The sequence below is a fragment of the Cryptomeria japonica genome, unplaced genomic scaffold, assembly GCF_030272615.1.
Source record: "Cryptomeria japonica unplaced genomic scaffold, Sugi_1.0 HiC_scaffold_453, whole genome shotgun sequence".
NCBI classification, from domain to species: domain Eukaryota; kingdom Viridiplantae; phylum Streptophyta; class Pinopsida; order Cupressales; family Cupressaceae; genus Cryptomeria; species Cryptomeria japonica.
The window spans coordinates 57,501-80,000 of NW_026729273.1; the positions used below are offsets into that span (position 1 = coordinate 57,501).

Genomic DNA, 22,500 nt, shown 5'->3' on the forward strand with positions numbered 1-22,500 from the left:
CCGGTCACGTTTGTGTGCCCGAATTTCGCAAGGCAACCTCCATGGGACATGGAAAAGACTCGAGAAGAGAGCTCGCTCACGGGAGAGAGAAGCCAAGGAGACCACGAGAGTGCTGAGAGTGGGACAGCGCTGAATAGGCGGGAGAAGCCTGCGCGTATAAACGGAGATATATATCCAATTGCAACGAAGGAACGTGCCAAAGATCGAGAACAATGGCAGAAATGCTAGTAACGTGCACTTCGGGACCAACGCATCACCGGAAGACAACCGCCAAACATCGAAAGAGTCGCGATGCTCCGCAACCTACGTGCAAAGCGGTCGCACACCGGGTAAGGGAGTGAGAGCCCCAAACATAGCTGGGCGAGGCGCTCACTCCGCTCTTTAATATCTCGTTAATACCGCCAAGGAAATGGCACAAGCACACACACACAAGCATCCTCGGAAGAGGACAGTTCGAGTGACAGGTCAAATCCAAGAGTTCCGAAGACTACCTCCAGGAACAATCGGGAACAAGACCGATTACAAGTCGTCGAGTCTGTTACTGGGCGAACACGAGATGCGCACAGGAAATCGATCAGCCCTCACAATGGCCCAAGGCCAGAGATCGGACTGCTACGATTTACCCCAACAATCATCGTGCCACTCTTCGCAGAGAGGTGATAGACGCCAACGAGCCCGCGCATAGCAATCGAGGTGTAAAAAGGGCGTTGAAGGCAGGAAGCCTGGACGAAAGAGGCTACGAGGTCACCTCGAAGCGGTCTAAGAATCGGGCGCACTTGGGGCGACTACCAGTGCCAACCCCTTATCCCGCGGTGCGTCCGACACACAAAAATTTCCAAGGCGGCCAAGGAGCCTCCCCGCATAGCAATCGGGGTGTGAGGTTACGGATGCAGCATTGATAGCAATCGAGGTGTGAGGCGAAGGATGCAGAAGTGAGAGCCGAGGGATGTAGCAGAGATAGCAATCGGGGTGTGTGATGCAGAAGAGATAGCAATCGAGGTGTGCGGTGGGAAGGGCCCAGCAGCCAGAATGCATGAAGCGACGGATGAAGCAGTGATGACAACCGGGCTGTGAGGAGAGGAGGGATGCAGCCAAGAAAGCAATCAGGGCTCGAGGCAAGGGATGCATCAAGGATAGCAATCATGTTGTGAGGCGAGATTCCAAAGGCTAAACGTGAGAGGCTGCAGGGTCGACTCAGAGAGGTCTATGCATGTGAGAGGCTGAAAGCAAGGTCGACTCGGAGCGGTCTATGCATCGGGCGCGCTTGGGGCGACTACCAGTGCCAACCCCTTATCCCGCGACGCGTCCGACAAAGAGAACGTTCCAAGGCGGCAGAGGAGGTTACCAGCCGAAGGATGCAGTAGCAATAACAGGTATAGTTCCGCGGCGGCCGAGAAGACTCACCGCATAGGAATCGGGATGCGAGGCGACGGATGCGGCGGGAAGGCCCCGACGGCTAAACGGAAGAGGCTGCAGGGCCGCCTCGGAATGGTCCAAGCATCGGATGCGATTGGGACGACTACCAGTGCCAACCCCTTATCCCGCGATGCGTCCGATACACAGATAGTTCCAAGGCGGCCGAGGAGCCTCACCGCATATCAATCGGGGTGCGAGGCGAGGGATGGGGCGGGAAGGCCCCAACGGCTAGACGGAAGAGGCTTCAGGGCCACCTCGGAATGGTCCAAGCATCGGACGCGCTTGGGGCGACTGCCAGTGCCAACCCCTTATCCCGCGATGCGTCCGATACACAGATGGTTCCAAGGCGGCCGAGGAGCCTCACCGCATAGCAATCGGGGGTGCGAGGCGAGGGATGGGGCGGGAAGGCCCCAACGGCTAGACGGAAGAGGCTTCAGGGCCGCCTAGGAATGGTCCAAGCATCGGACACGCTTGGGGCGACTACCAGTGACAGCCCCCTATCCCGCGATGCGTCCGATACGAAGATGGTTCCAAGGCGGCCGAGGAGCCTCACCGCATAGCAATCGGGGTGCGAGGTGGGGGATGCGGCGAGATGGCCCCAACGGCTAGACGGAAGAGGCCACAGGGCCGCGTCGGAATAGTCCAAGCATCGGACGCGCTTGGGGCGACTACCAGTGACAACCCCTTATCCCGCGATGCGTCCGATACGAAGATAGTTCCAAGGCGGCCGAGGAGCCTCACCGCATAGCAATCGGGGTGCGAGGTGGGGGATGCGGCGAGATGGCCCCAACGGCTAGACGGAAGAGGCTGCAGGGCCGCCTCGGAATAGTCCAAGCATCGGACGCGCTTGGGGCCACTACCAGTGACAACCCCTTATCCCGCGATGCGTCCGATACGAAGATAGTTCCAAGGCGGCCGAAGAGCCTCACCGCATAGCAATCGGGGTGCGAGGTGGGGGATGCGGCGAGATGGCCCCAACGGCTAGACGGAAGAGGCCACAGGGCCGCCTCGGAATAGTCCAAGCATCGGACGCGCTTGGGGCGACTACCAGTGACAACCCCTTATCCCGCGATGCGTCCGATACGAAGATAGTTCCCAGGCGGCCGAGGAGCCTCACCGCATAGCAATCGGGGTGCGAGGCGAGGGATGCGGCGAGATGGCCCCAAAGGCTAGACGGAAGAGGCTGCAGGGCTGCCTCGGAATAGTCCAAGCATCGGACGCGCTTGGGGCGACTACCACTGCCAACCCCTTATCCCGCGATGCGTCCGATACACAGATAGTTCCGAGGCGGCCGAGGAGGTGGGGGATGCAGCGAGATGGCCCCAACGGCTAGACGGAAGAGGCTGCAGGGCCGCCTCGGAATAGTCCAAGCATCGGACGCGCTTGGGGCGACTACCAGTGACAACCCCTTATCCCGCGATGCGTCCGATACACAGATAGTTCCGAGGCGGCCAAGGAGCCTCACCGCATAGCAATCGTGGTGCGAGGTGGGGGATGCGGCGAGATGGCCCCAACGGCTAGACGGAAGAGGCTGCAGGGCCGCCTCGGAATGGTCCAAGCATCGGATGCGCTTGGGGCGACTACCACTGCCAACCCCTTATCCCGCGATGCGTCCGATACACAGATAGTTCCAAGGCGGCCGAGGAGCCTCACAGCATAGCAATCGGGGTGCGAGGCGAGGGATGCGGCGAGAAAGCCCCAACGGCTAGAGGGAAGAGGCTTCAGGTCCGCCTCGGAATGGTCCAAGCATCGGACGCGCTTGGGGCGACTACCAGTGACAACCCCTTATCCCGCGACGCGTCCGATACACAGATAGTTCCAAGGCGGCCGAGGAGCCTCACCGCATAGCAATCGGGGTGCGAGGCGAGGGATGCGGCGAGAAGGACCCAACGGCTACACGGAAGAGGCTTCGGGGCCGCCTCGGAATGGTCCAAGCATCGGACGCGCTTGGGGCGACTACCAGTGACAACCCCTTATCCCGCGACGCGTCCGATACACAGATAGTTCCAAGGCGGCCGAGGAGCCTCACCGCATAGCAATCGGGGTGCGAGGCGAGGGATGCGGCGAGAAGGACCCAACGGCTACACGGAAGAGGCTTCGGGGCCGCCTCGGAATGGTCCAAGCATCGGACGCGCTTGGGGCGACTACCAGTGACAACCCCTTATCCCGCGACGCGTCCGATACACAGATAGTTCCAAGGCGGCCGAGGAGCCTCACCGCATAGCAATCGGGGTGCGAGGCGAGGGATGCGGCGAGAAGGACCCAACGGCTAGACGGAAGAGGCTTCGGGTCCGCCTCGGAATGGTCCAAGCATCGGACGCGCTTGGGGCGACTACCAGTGACAACCCCTTATCCCGCGACGCGTCCGATACACAGATAGTTCCAAGGCGGCCGAGGAGCCTCACCGCATAGCAATCGGGGTGCGAGGCGAGGGATGCGGCGAGAAGGACCCAACGGCTAGACGGAAGAGGCTTCGGGTCCGCCTCGGAATGGTCCAAGCATCGGACGCGCTTGGGGCGACTACCAGTGACAACCCCTTATCCCGCGACGCGTCCGATACACAGATAGTTCCAAGGCGGCCGAGGAGCCTCACCGCATAGCAATCGGGGTGCGAGGCGAGGGATGCGGCGAGAAGGACCCAACGGCTAGACGGAAGAGGCTTCGGGTCCGCCTCGGAATGGTCCAAGCATCGGACGCGCTTGGGGCGACTACCAGTGACAACCCCTTATCCCGCGACGCGTCCGATACACAGATAGTTCCGAGGCGGCCGAGGAGCCTCACCGCATAGCAATCGGGGTGCGAGGCGAAGGATGCGGCGAGAAGGACCCAACGGCTAGACGGAAGAGGCTTCGGGTCCGCCTCGGAATGGTCCAAGCATCGGACGCGCTTGGGGCGACTACCAGTGACAACCCCTTATCCCGCGACGCGTCCGATACACAGATAGTTCCAAGGCGGCCGAGGAGCCTCACCGCATAGCAATCGGGGTGCGAGGCGAGGGATGCGGCGAGAAGGACCCAACGGCTAGACGGAAGAGGCTTCAGGGCCGCCTCGGAATGGTCCAAGCATCGAACGCGCTTGGGGCGACTACCAGTGACAACCCCTTATCCCGCGACGCGTCCGATACACAGATAGTTCCGAGGCGGCCGAGGAGCCTCACCGCATAGCAATCGGGGTGCGAGGCGAGGGATGCGGCGAGAAGGACCCAACGGCTAGACGGAAGAGGCTTCAGGGCCGCCTCGGAATGGTCCAAGCATCGGACGCGCTTGGGGCGACTACCAGTGACAACCCCTTATCCCGCGACGCGTCCGATACACAGATAGTTCCGAGGCGGCCGAGGAGCCTCACCGCATAGCAATCGGGGTGCGAGGCGAGGGATGCGGCGAGAAGGACCCAACGGCTAGACGGAAGAGGCTTCAGGGCCGCCTCGGAATGGTCCAAGCATCGGACGCGCTTGGGGCGACTACCAATGACAACCCCTTATCCCGCGACGCGTCCGATACACAGATAGTTCCGAGGCGGCCGAGGAGCCTCACCGCATAGCAATCGGGGTGCGAGGCGAGGGATGCGGCGAGAAGGACCCAACGGCTAGACGGAAGAGGCTTCAGGGCCGCCTCGGAATGGTCCAAGCATCGGACGCGCTTGGGGCGACTACCAGTGACAACCCCTTATCCCGCGACGCGTCCGATACACAGATAGTTCCGAGGCGGCCGAGGAGCCTCACCGCATAGCAATCGGGGTGCGAGGCGAGGGATGCGGCGAGAAGGACCCAACGGCTAGACGGAAGAGGCTTCAGGGCCGCCTCGGAATGGTCCAAGCATCGGACGCGCTTGGGGCGACTACCGTTGCCAACCCCTTATCCCGCGATGCGTCTGATACACAGATAGTTCCGAGGCGGCCGAGGAGCCTCACCGCATAGCAATCGGGTTGCGAGGCAGATTATTGGGAAGGGAACCCCCTGGGATGCGGCTCAAGCAGTGCCCAAAGGGACTGGAATGCGGAATCACATCGAGAGACCCAAATGCTATACGAGGGCTCAAATCGAATTATCGATTTGGCCACGACATGGACGCATCGGAACGACTACCTTTGCCGAACCACTCGCAATTGCATCCATACCGAAACCAATAGACATTTCCGTTAGAGCCCTCGCATAGCATTCGGGAATCTCGCATGCCCCTCTAAATCGACCAATGCTGGCGCTCAATGAAAATCCGAGCGCTACCACCGTTCGAGCGCCAGCATTGGTCGAGTTAGAGGGGCACGGGGGAGAATGCTCCAGTCAACACCTCCCCTATATAAGTTATTTGTCCGATTCTCGCACAACCGTAGTCTGCCTCGTCGAATCAAACAACGGTCCCAGATTCCGACTTCCGTTCCGTAGAGACCCAAAAGCTAGATGGAGGCTCGCAAGAAAGAGAGTCGGCGCATAGCAATCGGGTTTCTCGAACGTTTAGGGACCGAGCTCACTTGCGGATAGGGCAAAATCCGCCAAGCAACCCAAAAGCTAGACGGGGGCTCGAATCGAATCGCCTAGGCGGCCACAACAACGACGTGTTGGATCGACTACCAGTGCCAAACCATTCAGCAAGACTAGTCTGTGTCGAGGCCGGATAGAGATTCTCAGAGAGCGCCCGCATAGCATTTAGGAGACCTGCCGCGTCCCTCACACTCGACAAATGGTGGTGCACGTTTATAAATCCGAGCGATCCCAACCCTTTCAAGCACCAACATCGGTCGAGATAGAGGGGCACGGAGGGGGCTGCGTGAGACAACACAGTCCCCTATATAAGTTATTTGTCCGATTCTCACACATCCGAAGAATGGTCATCAAATCGGACAACAGCCCAAACTTCCGACTTCCGTCCCAGAAAGCCCAAGAGCTATCTAAAACGTTCATGGCCGGAACTCGATCGCGGCTATACCAGTCCGCCAAGCAACCCAAAAGCTAGACTGGAGCTCTAGTCGAATCACCTCTGTGGCCATTGCAAGGACGTGTTGGAGCGACTACCATTGCCGAACCATTCCGCAGGTCGAGTCCATACCAAGGCCGCATAGAGATTCACGATGAGCTCCTGCATAGCAATCAGGAGACTTGCCGTGTCCATCACAATCGATAAATCCTGGTGCAAGATTTTTGCATCCGAGCGCTCCAACCAGTCAAGCACCAGCATCAATCGACATAAACGGGCACGGGGGGAGGATGCTCGAGAACACTACCTCCCCTATATAAGTTATTTGTCCGATTCTCAAGCAGCCGAAGTCTGGTCATCGAATCGGGTCAAAGACCACAACTTCCGACTTTACCCACAATGCAAGTCATCGAATCGAACATCGGCCCCCGAGTCGGACTCCATGCGTATGTCAGGTCATCGGACCCAAATTCCGCCTTCCTGCGCATGGCGGGCCATCAATATCAACTCGGTCATCGGACCCAAACTCCGCCTTTTTGCGTATGGCACGCCTTCAAATCGGTCATCGGACCCAAATTCCGCCTTCCTGTGCATGGCGGGCCATCAACATCAACTCGGTCATCGGACCCAAATTCCGCCTTTCTGCGCATGGCACGCCATCAACTCGGTCATCGGACCCAAATTCCGCCTTCCTGCGCATGGCAGGTCATCGGACACAAATTCAGACCTCGCCAATATGCCTACGTATCGAATCGGTCATCGGACCCAACTTCCGACTTCATCCATACTGTAGGGTCTTTGAGGTTGGCGCGGTGCGCTCAACCCAGGGAGTCGACCCATCGAAGCATACACCTCCCCTATATAAGCTATTTGTCCGATTCCCACACCTGTGTAGTTTGCACCTCTGACCAGGACATCGACCCCAACTTCCGAACTCGACTGCAACGACGGCACCAGCGCCTTGGTGCGCACCTTGCGACGCACAGTCCCAACATTCGCCTTCCTGCACATGGCAGGTCATCGGACCCAAATTCCGACCTCGCGAGTATGCCTACATATCGAATCGGTCATCGGACCCAACTTCCGACTTCATCCATACCGTAGGGTCTTTGAGGTTGGCGCGGTGCGCTCAACCCGGGGAGTCGACCCAACGAAGCATACACCTCCCCTATATAAGCTATTTGTCCGATTCCCACACCTGTGTAGTTTGCACCTCCGATCAAGACATCGACCCCAACTTCCGAACTCGCCTCCAACGACCGAACCAGCGCCTTGGTGCGCACCTTGCAACGCACAGTGCCAACATTCGCCTTCCTGCACGTGGCAGGTCATCGGACCCAAATTCCGACCTCGCGAGTATGCCTACATATCGAATCGGTCATCGGACCCAACTTCCGACTTCATCCATACCGTAGGGTCTTTGAGGTTGGCGCGGTGCGCTCAACCCGGGGAGTCGACCCAACGAAGCATACACCTCCCCTATATAAGCTATTTGTCCGATTCCCACACCTGTGTAGCTTGCACCTCCGATCAGGACATCGACCCCAACTTCCGAACTCGACTAAAAAGACCGCACCAGCGCCTTGGTGTGCACCTTGCAACGCACAGTGTCAACATTCGCCTTCCTGCACATGGCAGGTCATCGGACCCAAATTCCGACCTCATGAGCATACCTACTAATCGAATCGGTCATCGGACCCAACTTCCGACTTCATCCATACCGTAGGGTCTTTGAGGTTGGCGCGGTGCGCTCAACCTGGGGAGTCGACCCATCGAAGCATACACCTCCCCTATATAAGCTATTTGTCCGATTCCGACACCTGTGTAGTTTGCACCTCCGCTCAGGACATCGACCCCAACTTCCGAACTCGCCTGCAACGACCGAACCAGCGCCTTGGTGCGCACCAAAAGTGCGCACTTTTGGAGGGCACTTTTGTGCGCTCCAAAGGTGCGCACTTTTGGAGGGCACTTTTCTGCGCTCCAAAGGTGCGCACTTTTGGAGGGCACTTTTTGGAGGGCACTTTTCTGCGCTCCAAAGGTGCGCACTTTTGGAGGGCACTTTTTGGAGGGCACTTTTCTGCGCTCCAAAGGTGCGCACTTTTGGAGGGCACTTTTTGGAGGGCACTTTTCTGCGCTCCAAAGGTGCGCACTTTTGGAGGGCACTTTTTGGAGGGCACTTTTCTGCGCTCCAAAGGTGCGCACTTTTGGAGGGCACTTTTTGGAGGGCACTTTTCTGCGCTCCAAAGGTGCGCACTTTTGGAGGGCACTTTTTGGAGGGCACTTTTCTGCGCTCCAAAGGTGCGCACTTTTGGAGGGCACTTTTTGGAGGGCACTTTTCTGCGCTCCAAAGGTGCGCACTTTTGGAGGGCACTTTTTGGAGGGCACTTTTCTGCGCTCCAAAGGTGCGCACTTTTGGAGGGCACTTTTGTGCACTCCAAAGGTGCGCACTTTTGGAGGGCACTTTTCCTGTGCTCCAAAGGTGCACACCTAGGTGAGCACCTTCGACCACACCTTGTAGCACACCAAACTCTGACTTTCGACTTCATCCGCAATGCAGGGTCTTTGAGGTTGGCGCAATGCGCACAACCAGGGGAGTCGACCCATCAAACCCAACACCTCCCCTATATAAGCTATTTGTCTGATTCTCATACATGCGTAGCCTGCAGGAGCAATTAGGACATCGACCCCAACTTTCGGCTTCTAAACGAAAACAAGGTCTTTGAGGTTGGTGTAATGCGAACAACTAGGGGAGTCAACCCATCAAACCCAACACCTCCCCTATATAAGCTATTTGTCTGATTCTCATACATGTGTAGTCTACAGGAGCAATTAGGACATCGACCCCAACTTTTGACTTCTTAACGAAAACAAGGTCTTTGAGGTTGACGTAATGCGCACAACCAGGGGAGTCGACCCATCAAACCCAACACCTCCCCTATATAAGCTATTTGTCCGATTCTCATACATGTGTAGCCTGCAGGAGCCATTAGGACATTGACCCCAACTTTTGACTTCTTAACGAAAACAAGGTCTTTGAGGTTGGCGTAATGCGCACAACCAAGGGAGTTGACCCATCAAACCCAACACCTCCCCTATATAAGCTATTTGTCTGATTCTCATACATGTGTAGCCTGCAACAACGATTAGGACATCCACCCCAACTTCTGAATTCGTCTGCGTTGACCGCACCAAAGGTGCACGCCTTGGTGCTCACCAAAATCCGACTTCCGACTTCTTCTGCTATGCGGGGTCTTTGAGGTTGGCGCAGTGCGCACAACCAGGGGAGTCAACCCACCGAATGCAACACCTCCCCTATATAAGCTATTTGTCTGATTCTCATACATGCGTAGACTGCAGCAATGATTAGGACATCCACCCCAACTTTTGACTTCTTAAACAAGACAGGGTCTTTGAAGTTGGTGCAGTGCACACAACCAGGGGAGTCGACCCATCAAACGCAACACCTCCCCTATATAAAGCTATTTGTCCGATTCTCATACGTGTAGTCTGCAGCAGCGATTAGGACATCGACCCCAACTTCCGAATTCGTTTGCATTGACCGCACCAAAGGTGCACGCCTTGGTGTGCACCCTGGAGTGCACTTTGGTGCTCACCTCGGTGCACACTTTGGTGTGCACCTCGGTGTGCACCAAAGGTGCGCACCTTGGAGCGCACCAAAGGTGTACACTTTGGAGCGCACCACATAGGGTCTTTGAGAGGTTGGCGCAGTGCGCACACCAAGGTGGGTGTTGAGGTGCGTGCCGAGGTGGGTGGGTGCTAGGGTGCGCTCCATGGTGGGTGCCAGGGTGGGTGCGTGCTAGGGTGGATTCCAAAGAGGGTCATAGGGTGGGTGCCAAGGTGGGTTGGTGATATAGTGGGTTCAAAGGTGGGTACTAGGGTGGGTTCCAAGGTGGGTCACAAGTTGGGTGCCAGGATGCGTGGGTGTTAGGTTGGGTGCCAAGGTGGGCTCCTGCGTGGGTGGGTGCTAGGGTGGGTTTCAAGGTGGACGCGAGGGCGGGTGCCAAGGTGGGTAACAAGTTGGGTGTTAGGATGGGTGAGTGCTAGAGTGGGTGCCAAGGTGGGTGGGTGCTAAGGTGGATGCCAAGGTGGTTCACAGGGTGGGTGGGTTCTAGGGTGAGTTCCAAGGTGGGTCACAGGTTCAGTGCTAGGGTGGGTGTCAAGGCGGGTGTCGAGGTGCCTGGGTGCTAGGGTGTGGATGCCAATGTGGGTCATAGGGTGGGTACTAGGGTGGGCTGCAATGTGGGTGCCAAGGTGGGTAACATGCTCGGTGGGTTCTAAATTGGGTGCCAGGGTGGGTGTGCACCCACCTTGCCCGAGGTGGGTGCCAAGGTGCCAGTGTGGGTGGGTGCTAAGGTGGATGCCAAGGTGGGTGAGAAGGTGGGTGATAGGTTGAGTGGTAGGATGGGTGGGTGCCAAGATGGGTCACAGGGTGGGTGCAAGGGTGGGTAGGTGCTAGGGTTGGTGTCAGGGTGGGTGGGTGCTAGGTTGGGTTCCAAGGTGGGTGCGAGGGTGAGTGTCAAGGTGGGTCACAGGTTAGGTGCTAGGATGGGTGAGTGCTAGGGTGCAAAGGTGCCAGGGTGGGTGCTAGGATGGGTCGATGCTAGGGTGAGTGGCAAGGTGGGTCCACAAGTGTCAAGGTGGGTGCCGAGGTGGGTGCCAAGTCGGCGACTGCTATGGTGGATGCCAAGGTGGGTCACGGGGTGGGTGCCAAGTTGCTAGGTTGGGTTCCAAGGTGGGTGCCAACGTGGGTGCTAGGGTGCGTGGGTTAAAGGGTGTGTCACAACGTGGGTGCCAGGATGGGTGCGCACCCACACTGGCCAAGACGGGTGCGGGTGCAAGGTTGGGTTCCAAGCCCGGTCACAGGCTGGGTGCTAGGATGGGTGGGTGCCAAGGTGGGCACCAGGGTGGGTGCACCCACCCTGGCCAAGGTGGGTCACGGGGTGGGTCCTAGGGTGGGTAACGGGGTGGGTACTAAGGTGCGTGCCAAGGTGGGTCATAGGGTGGGTGCCAAGGTGGGCACCAGGGTGGGTGTGCACCAACCCTAGCCAGGGTAGGTCACGGGGTGGTTGTCGGGGTGGGCGTCAAGGAGCCAAGGTGGGTGGCAAGTAGCCAAGTTGCGTGCCAAGGTGGGTGTCGGGGTGGGTGCCAAGGATCCAAGGTGGGTGCCAAGGAACCAAGGTGGGTGTCTGGGTGGGTGCCGAGGTGGGAGCCAGGGTGGGTCCCAAGGTGAGTGCAAAGGTGGGTGCCAGGGTCAAGGTGAGTGCCAATGTGGGTTCCAAGGTGCCAGGGTCAGGGTGAGTGCCAATGTGGGTTCAAAGGTGCTAAGTTGGGTGCGAGGTTGGGTGCGAGGGTGGGTGGGTGCCAAGGTGTGCTAGGTGGAAGCCCGGGTGGGTCGGCATCCCATGGGTGTCGAGTTGGGTGCCTGATGGGTGCTTCTTGTCAAGTTTTAGTCGTCGGGACTCATTTCGAGCCTTAGAGGTCGTTTCTTGTCCGGTTGCCCTGTCTTCGACCTGGGAACCCAATTTTGGTCCTCGGGTCCCATTTTTTTTTGTCTCGCATCCCACTTTTGGCCTGTGGCCTTTTCGGGGTCGATTCTCGTTTTGGGCATCAGAGCATGTTTCTTCTCCTAAAACCCAATATTTGTTTATTAAGTCTCGGAACACATTTTTGTTCTCGTGGACCCATCATGGGTCTTGGAACGCATTTGTGGTCCTTGGGTCCCATTTTGCATCCCGAAACTTGTGTTTTGGTGCTTGATCCCTATTTTGGGTGCCCACCTTGCACCAAGTGCGCACCCGGGGCAAACCGAGCGCCTTGGTGCACCGGGGCAAGATCGAGCGTGCACCCGAGGCGCCCCGAACATGCACCAAGGTGCACTCGGCCCACATGTGAGCGCAGGTCGTTGCGCCCGAGGTGGTGTGTGGGCACCGCGTTGCAGACGGGACACTGCACGCACACGACGCCCCCTCCAGGTGCACGCACGTAGGCCGGGCCGGGTGCACACCCGACGCCCTAGCAAGGTGCGCGCACCCGGGCAGGGCTCACACTTGGCGAACGGGGCGCACTTCGCGAGGGAGGGTGTGCACCTCGACGGGGGTGGGTGGCCGGGGTGGATTCGCACGTGGGTCGCGGTTTGCTAAGTACACACTGCGACAAGCTCATAACGGGTGCGATCATACCAGCGTTAGTGCACCGGATCCCATCAGAACTCCGCAGTTAAGCGCGCTTGGGCCGGAGTAGTACTGGGATGGGTGACCTCCCGGGAAGTCCCGGTGTTGCACCCTTTTTTAGTTTTTCGCCGGGCGTCGCAATGCTATTTGAATAAACCTTTTGCCCGTTTGCGTTCTCGTCGGGGCCGGGCCGGGCCGGGGTGCGCTGCCCGCACTACCGCGCGCGCGGGGGCGACACCGAGCGCGCACCCGAGGCGCCCCGAGCACACAGGCCACGGTGCAACCCGGGCGTTGTGCGCGCACCCCGGTGCGCCCGAGGTGCTGCGCGCGCACCCAGGTGAAATCGGTGTGCACCTCGGCCAGTGCGCGCTCGGTCGAGTCGCGCACGTTGGCCAAGGTGCACGGTGATGTTTCTTACTCTAAGGTTCCGCACCAGACGCCCGGGACAGGTGAGCGAAGCTGGGCGGGGCCGGGTGCGCGGCCGGGGCAGGTGCACGCAGCTGGAGAGAGCTTTGGAGCACACTTCGGAGCGCACCAATGATGCGCTCCATTCAAAAGTTTCCTGAAAAGGCAAAAAAAGTTGAGATTATAGAATTTCCCACTTGAGAGATTGTAAAAAAAAAAAATTTAAAATGAAGGAAACGCGGGTGCCAAGGTGTGCGCAGCCCAGCCAAGGTGTGCGCACCAAGGCGCCCACCCTGGCGAAGGTGCACGCAAGGTGCGCACCCGAGGCAAACCGGACAATTAACCCAACTTTCGACTTCGCGCGCACCTTGGAGCGCACTTCGGAGCGCTCCTTGGTGCGCACCAATCTTGGGCACCTCGGAGTGCACCATGGCGCCCACCAAGGTGCGCACCCGGGGCAAACCGAGCTCCGACTTCGTGCGCACCTTGGAGCGCACGAAAGGTGCGCACCATGGCGCCCACCAAGGTGCGCAGCCCAGCCAAGGCGTGCGCATCAAGGTGCGCACCCTGGCGAAGGTGCGCACCCGGGGCAAACCGAGCTCCGACTTCGTGCGCACCTTGGAGCGCACAAAAGGTGCGCAACCCAGCCAAGGTGTGCGCACCCCGGTCAAACCGAGCTCCGAATCGTGCGCACCAGAGGTGCACGCCATCGTGCGCACCTTGGAGCACACTTCGGAGCCCTCCTTGGTGCGCGCCGATGTTGCGCACCTCGGAGCGCACCCGGGGAAAACAATGCAATTAACCCGACTTTCGACTTCGTGGGCACCTCGGAGCGCTCTCGGGTTCGCACCTCGGAGCACACCGAGGTGCGCACCTTTGATGCGCTGCCTTCACCAATTTCCAGAAAAGGCAAGAAAACATTGAGAAGGTGTGCGCACCGAGGTGCCCACCCTGGCGAAGGTGCACGCGAGGTGCGCACCCGGGGCAAACCGGGCTCCGACTTCGTGCACGCCGCACCTTGGAGCACACTTCGGAGCGCTCCTTGGTGCGCACCAGGGCGCGCAACCCAGCCGAGGTGCCCACCCCGGCGAAGGTGCACGCGAGGTGCGCACCCGGGGCAAACCGGGCTCCGACTTCGTGCACGCCATGGTGCCCACCGCGGCGAAGGTGCACGCGAGGTGCGCACCCGGGGCAAACCGGGCTCCGACTTCGTGCACGCCGCACCTTGGAGCACACTTCGGAGCGCTCCTTGGTGCGCACCATGGTGCCCACCAGGGCGCGCAACCCCGCCGAAGGTGCACGCGAGGTGCGCACCCGGGGCAAACCGGGCTCCGACTTCGTGCACGCCGCACCTTGGAGCACACTTCGGAGCGCTCCTTGGTGCGCACCATGGTGCCCACCAGGGCGCGCAACCCCGCCGAAGGTGCACGCGAGGTGCGCACCTGGGGCAAACCGGGCTCCGACTTCGTGCACGCCATGGTGCGCACCGCGGCGAAGGTGCGCACCCGGGGCAAACCGGGCTCCGACTTCGTGCACGCCGCACCTTGGAGCACACTTCGGAGCGCTCCTTGGTGCGCACCAGGGCGCGCAACCCAGCCGAGGTGCCCACCCCGGCGAAGGTGCACGCGAGGTGCGTACCCGGGGCAAACCGGGCTCCGACTTCGTGCACGCCGCACCTTGGAGCACACTTCGGAGCGCTCCTTGGTGCGCACCATGGTGCCCACCAGGCCGCGCAACCCAGCCAAGGTGTGCGCACCAAGGTGCACGCGAGGTGCGCACCCGGGGCAAACCGGGGTCCGACTTCGTGCACGCCGCACCTTGGAGCACACATCGGGGCGCTCCCGGGTTCGCACCGGCGTTGCGCACCGTGGTGGGCACCTCGGAGCACACCAAGGTGGGCAGCGAGGTGCGCACCTTTGATGCGATGCCTTCACTAATTTCCATAAAAGGCAAAAAAAAAACGAGATTTTAAAATTTCCGTTTTGAAAGATAGTGAGAAAAAGGGAATGCTGGTGCCATCTTGAGCCCGCCCTGGTGCGCAGCCCAGCCAAGGTGTGCGCACCAAGGTGCCCACCCTGGCGAAGGTGCGCGCCCGGGCAATTAACCCAACTTCCAACTTCGCGCGCGCCAGGGTGGGAGCGCACCCAACAACCGGGCCTGGGAAGAGCCAATGCGAGAAACCCCACCAAACTCTCTGACAAAAAAAGAGGGGGCGCTCCAGTAACCCCGCTTCGGAGCGCACCCTGGGCAAACCCAGCCAAGGTGCCCACCCCGGCCAAGGTGCAGGCGAGGTGCGCACCCGGGGCAAACCGGGCTCCGACAACGTGCACGCCGCACCTTGGAGCACACTTCGTAGCGCTCCCGGGTGCGCACCTCAGAGCACACCAAGGTGGGCAGCGAGGTGCGCACCTTTGATGCGCTGCCTTCACTAATTTCCAGAAAAGGCAAAAAAAAAAGGAGATTTTAAAATTTCCGTTTTGAAAGATAGTGAAAAAAACGGAACGCGCGTGCCATCTTGAGCCCGCCCTGGTGCGCAGCCCAGGTAAGGTGCCACCCTGGCAAAGGTGCGCACCCGGGCAATTAACCCTACTTCCGACTTCGTGCGCGCCAGGGTGGCAACCGGGCCTCGGAAGAGCCAATGCGAGAAACCCCACCAAACGCTCCGACAAAAAAAGAGGCGGCGCTCCAATAACCCCGCTTCGGAGCGCAGCCGGGGCAAACCAAGCCAAGGTGCCCACCCCGACGAAGGTGCACGCGAGGTGCGCACCCGGGGCAAACCGGGCTCCGACAACGTGCACGCAGCACCTTGGAGCACACTTCGAAGCACTCCCGGGTGCCCACCGGCGTTGCGCACCGTGGTGGGCAGCGAGGTGCGCACCTTTGATGCGCTGCCTTCACTAATTTCCAGAAAAAGGCAAAAAAAAATGAGATTTTAAAATTTCCGTTTTGAAAGATAGTGAAAAAAAAGGAACGCGGGTGCCATCTTGAGCCCGCCCTGGTGCGCAGCCCAGGCAAGGCATGCGCACCAAGGTGCCCACCCGAGGTGCACACCCGGGGCAAACCGGGCTCCGACTTCGTGCAGGCCGCACCTTGGAGCACACTTCGGAGCGCTCCTTGGTGCGCACCATGGTGCCCACCAGGGCGCACCCGAGGCAAACCGGGCTCCGACTTCGTGCACGCCGCACCTTGGAGCACACATCGGAGCGCTCCCAGGTTCGCACCAGCGTTGCGCACCTTTGATGCGCTGCCTTCACTAATTTCCAGAAAAGGCAAAAAAAAACGATATTTTAAAATTTCCGTTCTGAAAGATAGTGAAAAAAACGGAACGCGGGTGCCATCTTGAGCCCTTCCTGATGCGCAGCCCAGGCAAGTTGTGCGCACCAAGGTGCCCACCCTGGCGGAGGTGCGCGCCCGGGGCAAACCGGGCTCCGACTTCGTGCACTGCATGGTGCCCACCAAGGCGCGCAACCCAGCCAAGGTGCCCACCGCAGCGAAGGTGCACGCGAGGTGCGCACCCGAGGTGCACACCCGGGGCAAACCGGGCTCCGACTTCGTGCACGCCGCACCTTGGAGCACACTTCAGAGCGCTCCTTGGTACGCACCAGGGCGCGCAACCCAGCCAAGGTGCTCACCCCGGCGAAGGTGCACGCGAGGTGCGCACCCGGGGCAAACCGGGCTCGGACTTCGTGCACGCCGCACCTTGGAGCACACATCGGAGCGCTCCCGGGTTCGCACCAGCATTGCGCACCTTTGATGCGCTGCCTTCACTAATTTCCAGAAAAGGCAAAAAAAAGAAAAAAATGAGATTTTAAAATTTCCGTTTTGAAAGATAGTGAAAAAAACGGAACGCGGGTGCCATCTTGAGCCCGCCCTGGTGTGCAGCCCAGGCAAGTTGTGCGCACCAAGGCACCCACCCTGGCCAAGGTGGGTCACGGGGTGGGTCCTAGGGTGGGTAACGGGGTGGGTACTAAGGTGCGTGCCAAGGTGGGTCATAGGGTGGGTGCCAAGGTGGGCACCAGGGTGGGTGTGCACCAACCCTAGCCAGGGTAGGTCACGGGGTGGTTGTCGGGGTGGGCGTCAAGGAGCCAAGGTGGGTGGCAAGTAGCCAAGTTGCGTGCCAAGGTGGGTGTCGGGGTGGGTGCCAAGGATCCAAGGTGGGTGCCAAGGAACCAAGGTGGGTGTCTGGGTGGGTGCCGAGGTGGGAGCCAGGGTGGGTCCCAAGGTGAGTGCAAAGGTGGGTGCCAGGGTCAAGGTGAGTGCCAATGTGGGTTCCAAGGTGCCAGGGTCAGGGTGAGTGCCAATGTGGGTTCAAAGGTGCTAAGTTGGGTGCGAGGTTGGGTGCGAGGGTGGGTGGGTGCCAAGGTGTGCTAGGTGGAAGCCCGGGTGGGTCGGCATCCCATGGGTGTCGAGTTGGGTGCCTGATGGGTGCTTCTTGTCAAGTTTTAGTCGTCGGGACTCATTTCGAGCCTTAGAGGTCGTTTCTTGTCCGGTTGCCCTGTCTTCGACCTGGGAACCCAATTTTGGTCCTCGGGTCCCATTTTTTTTTGTCTCGCATCCCACTTTTGGCCTGTGGCCTTTTCGGGGTCGATTCTCGTTTTGGGCATCAGAGCATGTTTCTTCTCCTAAAACCCAATATTTGTTTATTAAGTCTCGGAACACATTTTTGTTCTCGTGGACCCATCATGGGTCTTGGAACGCATTTGTGGTCCTTGGGTCCCATTTTGCATCCCGAAACTTGTGTTTTGGTGCTTGATCCCTATTTTGGGTGCCCACCTTGCACCAAGTGCGCACCCGGGGCAAACCGAGCGCCTTGGTGCACCGGGGCAAGATCGAGCGTGCACCCGAGGCGCCCCGAACATGCACCAAGGTGCACTCGGCCCACATGTGAGCGCAGGTCGTTGCGCCCGAGGTGGTGTGTGGGCACCGCGTTGCAGACGGGACACTGCACGCACACGACGCCCCCTCCAGGTGCACGCACGTAGGCCGGGCCGGGTGCACACCCGACGCCCTAGCAAGGTGCGCGCACCCGGGCAGGGCTCACACTTGGCGAACGGGGCGCACTTCGCGAGGGAGGGTGTGCACCTCGACGGGGGTGGGTGGCCGGGGTGGATTCGCACGTGGGTCGCGGTTTGCTAAGTACACACTGCGACAAGCTCATAACGGGTGCGATCATACCAGCGTTAGTGCACCGGATCCCATCAGAACTCCGCAGTTAAGCGCGCTTGGGCCGGAGTAGTACTGGGATGGGTGACCTCCCGGGAAGTCCCGGTGTTGCACCCTTTTTTAGTTTTTCGCCGGGCGTCGCAATGCTATTTGAATAAACCTTTTGCCCGTTTGCGTTCTCGTCGGGGCCGGGCCGGGCCGGGGTGCGCTGCCCGCACTACCGCGCGCGCGGGGGCGACACCGAGCGCGCACCCGAGGCGCCCCGAGCACACAGGCCACGGTGCAACCCGGGCGTTGTGCGCGCACCCCGGTGCGCCCGAGGTGCTGCGCGCGCACCCAGGTGAAATCGGTGTGCACCTCGGCCAGTGCGCGCTCGGTCGAGTCGCGCACGTTGGCCAAGGTGCACGGTGATGTTTCTTACTCTAAGGTTCCGCACCAGACGCCCGGGACAGGTGAGCGAAGCTGGGCGGGGCCGGGTGCGCGGCCGGGGCAGGTGCACGCAGCTGGAGAGAGCTTTGGAGCACACTTCGGAGCGCACCAATGATGCGCTCCATTCAAAAGTTTCCTGAAAAGGCAAAAAAAGTTGAGATTATAGAATTTCCCACTTGAGAGATTGTAAAAAAAAAAAATTTAAAATGAAGGAAACGCGGGTGCCAAGGTGTGCGCAGCCCAGCCAAGGTGTGCGCACCAAGGCGCCCACCCTGGCGAAGGTGCACGCAAGGTGCGCACCCGAGGCAAACCGGACAATTAACCCAACTTTCGACTTCGCGCGCACCTTGGAGCGCACTTCGGAGCGCTCCTTGGTGCGCACCAATCTTGGGCACCTCGGAGTGCACCATGGCGCCCACCAAGGTGCGCACCCGGGGCAAACCGAGCTCCGACTTCGTGCGCACCTTGGAGCGCACGAAAGGTGCGCACCATGGCGCCCACCAAGGTGCGCAGCCCAGCCAAGGCGTGCGCATCAAGGTGCGCACCCTGGCGAAGGTGCGCACCCGGGGCAAACCGAGCTCCGACTTCGTGCGCACCTTGGAGCGCACAAAAGGTGCGCAACCCAGCCAAGGTGTGCGCACCCCGGTCAAACCGAGCTCCGAATCGTGCGCACCAGAGGTGCACGCCATCGTGCGCACCTTGGAGCACACTTCGGAGCCCTCCTTGGTGCGCGCCGATGTTGCGCACCTCGGAGCGCACCCGGGGAAAACAATGCAATTAACCCGACTTTCGACTTCGTGGGCACCTCGGAGCGCTCTCGGGTTCGCACCTCGGAGCACACCGAGGTGCGCACCTTTGATGCGCTGCCTTCACCAATTTCCAGAAAAGGCAAGAAAACATTGAGAAGGTGTGCGCACCGAGGTGCCCACCCTGGCGAAGGTGCACGCGAGGTGCGCACCCGGGGCAAACCGGGCTCCGACTTCGTGCACGCCGCACCTTGGAGCACACTTCGGAGCGCTCCTTGGTGCGCACCAGGGCGCGCAACCCAGCCGAGGTGCCCACCCCGGCGAAGGTGCACGCGAGGTGTGCACCCGGGGCAAACCGGGCTCCGACTTCGTGCACGCCATGGTGCCCACCGCGGCGAAGGTGCACGCGAGGTGCGCACCCGGGGCAAACCGGGCTCCGACTTCGTGCACGCCGCACCTTGGAGCACACTTCGGAGCGCTCCTTGGTGCGCACCATGGTGCCCACCAGGGCGCGCAACCCCGCCGAAGGTGCACGCGAGGTGCGCACCCGGGGCAAACCGGGCTCCGACTTCGTGCACGCCGCACCTTGGAGCACACTTCGGAGCGCTCCTTGGTGCGCACCATGGTGCCCACCAGGGCGCGCAACCCCGCCGAAGGTGCACGCGAGGTGCGCACCCGGGGCAAACCGGGCTCCGACTTCGTGCACGCCATGGTGCGCACCGCGGCGAAGGTGCGCACCCGGGGCAAACCGGGCTCCGACTTCGTGCACGCCGCACCTTGGAGCACACTTCGGAGCGCTCCTTGGTGCGCACCAGGGCGCGCAACCCAGCCGAGGTGCCCACCCCGGCGAAGGTGCACGCGAGGTGCGTACCCGGGGCAAACCGGGCTCCGACTTCGTGCACGCCGCACCTTGGAGCACACTTCGGAGCGCTCCTTGGTGCGCACCATGGTGCCCACCAGGCCGCGCAACCCAGCCAAGGTGTGCGCACCAAGGTGCACGCGAGGTGCGCACCCGGGGCAAACCGGGGTCCGACTTCGTGCACGCCGCACCTTGGAGCACACATCGGGGCGCTCCCGGGTTCGCACCGGCGTTGCGCACCGTGGTGGGCACCTCGGAGCACACCAAGGTGGGCAGCGAGGTGCGCACCTTTGATGCGATGCCTTCACTAATTTCCATAAAAGGCAAAAAAAAAACGAGATTTTAAAATTTCCGTTTTGAAAGATAGTGAGAAAAAGGGAATGCTGGTGCCATCTTGAGCCCGCCCTGGTGCGCAGCCCAGCCAAGGTGTGCGCACCAAGGTGCCCACCCTGGCGAAGGTGCGCGCCCGGGCAATTAACCCAACTTCCAACTTCGCGCGCGCCAGGGTGGGAGCGCACCCAACAACCGGGCCTGGGAAGAGCCAATGCGAGAAACCCCACCAAACGCTCTGACAAAAAAAGAGGGGGCGCTCCAGTAACCCCGCTTCGGAGCGCACCCTGGGCAAACCCAGCCAAGGTGCCCACCCCGGCCAAGGTGCAGGCGAGGTGCGCACCCGGGGCAAACCGGGCTCCGACAACGTGCACGCCGCACCTTGGAGCACACTTCGTAGCGCTCCCGGGTGCGCACCTCAGAGCACACCAAGGTGGGCAGCGAGGTGCGCACCTTTGATGCGCTGCCTTCACTAATTTCCAGAAAAGGCAAAAAAAAAAGGAGATTTTAAAATTTCCGTTTTGAAAGATAGTGAAAAAAACGGAACGCGCGTGCCATCTTGAGCCCGCCCTGGTGCGCAGCCCAGGTAAGGTGCCCACCCTGGCAAAGGTGCGCACCCGGGCAATTAACCCTACTTCCGACTTCGTGCGCGCCAGGGTGGCAACCGGGCCTCGGAAGAGCCAATGCGAGAAACCCCACCAAACGCTCCGACAAAAAAAGAGGCGGCGCTCCAATAACCCCGCTTCGGAGCGCAGCCGGGGCAAACCCAGCCAAGGTGCCCACCCCGACGAAGGTGCACGCGAGGTGCGCACCCGGGGCAAACCGGGCTCCGACAACGTGCACGCAGCACCTTGGAGCACACTTCGAAGCACTCCCGGGTGCCCACCGGCGTTGCGCACCGTGGTGGGCAGCGAGGTGCGCACCTTTGATGCGCTGCCTTCACTAATTTCCAGAAAAAGGCAAAAAAAAATGAGATTTTAAAATTTCCGTTTTGAAAGATAGTGAAAAAAAAGGAACGCGGGTGCCATCTTGAGCCCGCCCTGGTGCGCAGCCCAGGCAAGGCATGCGCACCAAGGTGCCCACCCGAGGTGCACACCCGGGGCAAACCGGGCTCCGACTTCGTGCAGGCCGCACCTTGGAGCACACTTCGGAGCGCTCCTTGGTGCGCACCATGGTGCCCACCAGGGCGCGCAACCCAGCCAAGGTCTGCACACCAAGGTGCCCACCCCGGCGAAGGTGCACGCGAGGTGCGCACCCGGGGCAAACCGGGCTCCGACTTCGTGCACGCCATGGTGCCCACCGCGGCGAAGGTGCACGCGAGGTGCGCACCCGGGGCAAACCGGGCTCCGACTTCGTGCACGCCGCACCTTGGAGCACACTTCGGAGCGCTCCTTGGTGCGCACCATGGTGCCCACCAGGGCGCGCAACCCAGCCAAGGTGTGCGCACCAAGGTGCACGCGAGGTGCGCACCCGGGGCAAACCGGGGTCCGACTTCGTGCACGCCGCACCTTGGAGCACACATCGGAGCGCTCCCAGGTTCGCACCAGCGTTGCGCACCTTTGATGCGCTGCCTTCACTAATTTCCAGAAAAGGCAAAAAAAAACGAGATTTTAAAATTTCCGTTCTGAAAGATAGTGAAAAAAACGGAACGCGGGTGCCATCTTGAGCCCTTCCTGGTGCGCAGCCCAGGCAAGTTGTGCGCACCAAGGTGCCCACCCTGGCGGAGGTGCGCGCCCGGGGCAATCCGGGCTCCGACTTCGTGCACTGCATGGTGCCCACCAAGGCGCGCAACCCAGCCAAGGTGCCCACCGCAGCGAAGGTGCACGCGAGGTGCGCACCCGAGGTGCACACCCGGGGCAAACCGGGCTCCGACTTCGTGCACGCCGCACCTTGGAGCACACTTCAGAGCGCTCCTTGGTGCGCACCAGGGCGCGCAACCCAACCAAGGTCTGCACACCAAGGTGCTCACCCCGGCGAAGGTGCACGCGAGGTGCGCACCCGGGGCAAACCGGGCTCGGACTTCGTGCACGCCGCACCTTGGAGCACACATC

General features: G+C 60.5%; 2 non-coding genes across 2 annotated transcripts; both read left to right on the plus strand.

The window, feature by feature from the left end:
• The first annotated feature begins 12,512 nt into the window (after positions 1 to 12,512).
• LOC131871762 (5S ribosomal RNA) lies at positions 12,513 to 12,631 on the plus strand. Its single transcript, XR_009369968.1, has one exon. It is a non-coding gene; the product is annotated as a 5S ribosomal RNA (ribosomal RNA).
• Positions 12,632 to 18,083: 5,452 nt separating this feature from the next.
• On the plus strand, positions 18,084 to 18,202 carry LOC131871763 (5S ribosomal RNA). The gene has a single exon (XR_009369969.1). It is a non-coding gene; the product is annotated as a 5S ribosomal RNA (ribosomal RNA).
• Positions 18,203 to 22,500: the final 4,298 nt, after the last annotated feature.